The following is a 5,290-nucleotide window of genomic DNA, read 5'->3' as shown; positions in this document are numbered from 1 at the left end:
ATGCAGTGTTCTAGATTTCTTTCCCAACTATGAGTACCAAAATATAGCTAGGAGTGTTTTTTTCTTTTTAATGGATTTGGCGTGCTATAAAAACAATTGCTTCACAATACAATACACTCAATTAAGACTATTTTCGTGCCGTTATTTGTTTTTTAAGACAATTAAATTTTATAAATGATAATTGAACATCTCAAATTATCCGATAACTATTTAATATATGTTTTTCTCTTTTTCTTTAGAAGTGTAGATAAGGTGTTTGGATGTAGACAACTAATTTTTCTTTTAAAAAATATTTAATGATTATGTGAGTTTCTAATGATTTTTTTTTTTTCACTTTCTCATTATAATCAGAGTTTATAGATTTTTTTCTTTACAATTTTGACGTTTTCTTTTAAAATTAATTTTTTCCTCATTATAATTAATTAGGTATGGCAACATCATAAATCATGTTTATATTTTACTTTATTCATCCAGTATGATCAAATACAAAAATAAATTTTAATTTTCTATGGTCAGATAATCGTGTAGTCCTATTATCCAATATATTAGAGTCTTTTGATTAAAATTAGACCGTTTATATTTAAATTTTAATAAAAATCAAATAATATAATTGATCATTCATTAAAATTGGATAATTGAACTCTTCTTTCTCCTATGACCATAGATAGTAGATTTTTCAAGAAAACAAAAACATACTCCCTCCTTCAATCCTTATAGGGGATGGAAAATGAGTACTCCCTACTAAAAGAATCCACTAGGTCAAAATACATTGTCATGGCTAATATATATATATATATAGTAGCATGCACAACAAAAATTTGTGATAAGTTGGTACAATCGCCAAAACTCTATTCTTTTAAGAAAATGAAAAATCTTATGAAAAATATGTTTTATAGTAATTTTTTGGGTTAGTAATACATGTTGTGAAATTTCTACAAAATATAATCTAATAGTATGAGTTGAGACATTAAAATGATATTAAGAAGAAAAAAAATCAAAATTCGATTTCTATTATACTTTAAAATATTTAATATCTAAAACGCTTCTACTTTTATCTAACACAAACACGTTTTATCTTTCACTTCCTCTGCACAAATATCTATCACTTTCATATCCTTTCAAAGACATGATGATTATCACCATTTTTATGGTAACTACCTCATACCAAAACCACATTTTTTAACAAATACTTTTTATTGGATGATAATCATTTTTGTTTGTCTCTTCTTCCTTAATTTTTTTAATAAAACATTACATTGTCAAAATATAGTTTTCAAACATATAAATATTTAAATAAAATACTATGAAAAATATTTCAGGGGCGTTGAATATTTCGGTAAATTGAGGGATATTTCAGGTAAATTGTTGAGAAAGTGGGGTGGTGTGTGATGGAGGTGGGGGGCGTTGAGCATTTTCCTAAAACGTATTTTGGGTGATAGAAGCCCATTATTTTGATTAGGACACAAAAATAAAGTCTATTACGATGGATCTCATGATTGATGTACTGAGATGTGTTTTGCTAAGAATTGTTTTTTATCAGATAAAAAGCATTCCATTGGAGATGAATAAGCGGTATTGGAGGAGGGAACAACCATAATTGATGCTAGTGCAATAAGACTTGATGAAGGCGGCACTTGCCTTCAAGCTTGAAACTGATTGACCATGAGAGTCATATCACATGAATGAGTGTGTGGCAATTCATTGGGATGACGGACGGGGTACTTACTTGAGCAAGGGGTAAGCCTTCTCTTCTCTACCTTCATTCAAATCATCAAAAGGCGAATTCCCATAGAAAGAGGTTAGTTGCACTTATCAATAGCAGCGGAGTCCCCCTTTGAAAGCGCTAATTCAATAGCAATCTTCTCGTCACCGCAGAAAAGGTTATCCACCTTTTATTTATTTTTTAATATTATTCACTTAAATTTACTTTCAATTTCAAATTACGTTTTTTATTTTCCTTCAAAAATAAAAGATCTAAACTCAATTAATTAAATAATTCATTGAAATTTGTGTTAAGAAGAATGGTAGAGCATCGTAAGGATAACACTTATGCTATCATTCCCGATCTTTTTTTTTTTTTCACAGATTTTTTATTTTATCTTAACAGTACTGCAATAATTGGTGTCTCAGTTTTGTCTGTGTTTTGGCAATGTCTGTTAACAATCTATGCCAATTACATGATGAATAACCAAGGGCGGAAGCGTACCTGTGGGAATTGCCATTGATGAAATCCTGAGATGATGATGACAGAGCCAATGGGTTGGGTGATCTTCCTCAGCAAAACACCCTGAAGATCTTGCTCTCTTAATGGGGATAGAGAGAACCAGAGAGTTATCTCTGTTAGGTTTGTGAAACTGAATAGTCTTGTTGTGTTTGCCTTGGGGACCACTACCCCTATATATAACTATTATTAGTTATATCCCAAATTGCAGTATTTCTAATTCAGCCCCTCATTAAATTAGAAACTGCCTGGTATCTACACTATTAATTGTCATAACTATTATGCTCTTTAGCCATAAACTATTATATATTATTTGACCCCTAGTTTATTGGCTAATTATATAATGACCCTAACACACTTTATTAATTAATTAATTACATATGTGACCCATAAATCTTACAATCTCCCACTGGTCACACATGTATCCTTAGGAGTGTGTTAGACTTTATGATGTCAAAAATGTCATTACAATTACCTTGAGCATAATCCAAATTGTCCCGTCCATTATTCATATTAGCACATAGAACCAAAGAGGCTTTCGTCATAATAAGCATAACTAAACCCATCAATGATCACCCGTACTGACACAACTAAATGACATATACCCATCATGAAAAGTGTAGCATGAAAATTACATGAAGTTGGTCAATGCATGTCAATTTTCAACTGGTCCTACTTTACCGAATGAGATCATACCATAACTTAAATGTACAAAGTAACCAAAAACTGAATACTTTAAACTTTATTTCTGATCAGAAAGTCCAAATACAATGTATTTGTACTTTACAATTAAACATAGAACATGAATTACATAATGGACGAAACTCCCACTAAAATCAAGATTCCTCAAACTGTAGCACACCCATGTGAGCAGTATGCTCATGAAAGACCTTGGGTGGTAGACCTTTAGTGAGTGGATCCGCAATCATGGAGTTTGTCCTTAAGTGTTCTATGGATATCTGTCCACTTTGTACCTTCTCTTTAACAACTAGGAACTTAATGTCAATGTGCTTTGACTTGGTTGAGCTCCTATTATTGTTAGAATACAGGACTGCTGATCTATTGTCACAATACAACTTGAGTGGTCTTTCAATCCCTTCAACTATTTGCAGCCCCGTGACAAAATTTCTCAGCCAAATGCACTGGTCAGATGCCTCATGAATTACTACGAATTATGTTGCCATGGTTGATGAAGCAGTAAGACCTTGCTTGGCACTACGCCAAGAAACTGCTCCACCGGCTAACACAAAGACATAGCCAGAAGTTGATCTTAAGCTGTCTTGGCATCCCGCAAAATTCGAGTCAGAGAACCCAGTGATCTCTAACTGGTCTGACCTCCTATATGTGAGCATGTAGTTTCTTGTTCTCTTCAAATATCTCATGACCCTCTTGGTTGCTTTCCAATGGTCAAGACTTGGATTGCTTAAATATCTGCCTAAAATCCCTACTATGAACGCTATGTCTGGACGCGTACATACTTGGGCATACATAAGACTCCCTACAGCTGAAGCATAAGGGATCTTTTGCATTTCTTGAATTTCCAAACTTCCTTTAGGGCACTGTTTGAGACTAAACTTGTCTCCCTTAGCAACTGGGGTGTCCCCTGGTTTGCAATCCTGTAACCCAAACCTTTTGAGAACCTTATCGATATAGCTCTTTTGTGACAATCCAAGAATACCTCGAGATCTGTCTCGGTGTATCTGAATTCCTAATACAAAAGAGGTGTCACCAAGATCTTTCATCTCAAAATGCTTTGATAGAAATTTCTTAGTTTCGTGCAACATGCCTATATCGTTAGTGGCAAGCAGTATGTCATCAACATACAAGACCAGGAAAATATGTCTGCTCCCACTGAACTTATGATACACACAATCATCAACTTTATTCATCTCAAAACCAAATGAGAGAATTACTTGATGAAATTTATGGTACCATTGACGAGAAGCTTGTTTTAGCCCATAAATGGATTTTCTCCCATTAAGGACAGGAATAGAACTCAAATTTGCAGATATGGAAGCAACCGATGCTGTAAATTAAATAAAGAACGAAACTTAGAAACTCACATTATAGGAAAATAAATCAATAAATGAATAAATACATATGTTCACATCATGGAATTTAACCCATCTCAAGATACCCAGTGCACCATTGATGTCAAGTCTTTGGACAGTAACACCAACTGCTAGTGGTACTCTTGTTGCAACGATCAAATATTGACAATAAGACATGTCAAACAATAAACCTTCCTTTGGGCCGATTTACTGCTCACATGTATACCAAATAATTGTCACACATTTATCATCGCAGGTGTACATGTAATTCTGCCAAATGTTAACCTTCCTTTGGGCCGGTCAATACCCGCATGAATAAACATATACACAGCCATTTGACATTCTTCACGAGCAATTTAGACAAGAGAGGTCACTTTGGCGACGTCAAGTTTCAATTAACTCATTCAAAAATGTCAAACTTGACTTGAACATATATTTATTATATCCAAATAAAACAATATTTAAAAAAAAAAATATATTGTTCACTCATATAAACTGTGTTTCATTAGTATTTCATAATTATTGTTTTATCAAAAAAAAATGATAATTATCAAAAATGCTATAAATAGCAACAAAGATGAAATACTATTTAGAGAAACATTCTATTCACACGCCTTTCATGAGATAGAATCTAACATTTAGCAATCTATCTATATATATAAATTAAAACATTAATTTATTTTACAAACAAATATATCAAGTTGCGAAGGACAATTTCTATTTATTGTCAAATTAGAAAATATAGAATTGTGTATTTCTATTTATTATCAAGTTGTGAGAAGGAGTGAAACATTGTGAATGTTATTTGGATTAAATTAGCAAAGTTTTTTTGGGTTAACAATATGACAATTAATCCAAACATGTGTTTTGGAGGAATGCAAGAAATTAGGGAAGGAAACAAATATCTAAATATATACATTATACTCAAAACGTGCACGTAAATATGATTAAATTTGGAAAGTATAAATATTATGCCGTATATACATATCAATCTTTAACTTAGGAACTTGACATATGC

The 5,290-nt window shown here is 32.4% G+C and overlaps 1 long non-coding RNA gene across 2 annotated transcripts in view; it reads left to right on the top strand.

The window, feature by feature from the left end:
* Positions 1-1,319: 1,319 nt before the first annotated feature.
* Positions 1,320-5,290, top strand: part of LOC113787146 (uncharacterized) — a 9,791-nt gene continuing 5,820 nt past the window's right edge. Inside the window, exons 1-2 of one of the 2 annotated variants that reach the window (XR_012163543.1) lie at positions 1,320-1,880; positions 2,108-2,344. This is a non-coding gene — a long non-coding RNA (uncharacterized lncRNA). The remainder of the gene's footprint in view (positions 1,881-2,107; positions 2,345-5,290) is intronic. The other variant, XR_003473444.2, reaches the window with a different exon arrangement.

This window comes from Cicer arietinum, chromosome 6 (genome assembly GCF_000331145.2).
Source record: "Cicer arietinum cultivar CDC Frontier isolate Library 1 chromosome 6, Cicar.CDCFrontier_v2.0, whole genome shotgun sequence".
NCBI classification, from domain to species: domain Eukaryota; kingdom Viridiplantae; phylum Streptophyta; class Magnoliopsida; order Fabales; family Fabaceae; genus Cicer; species Cicer arietinum.
This window is presented reverse-complemented; position numbering and strand designations above follow the sequence as displayed.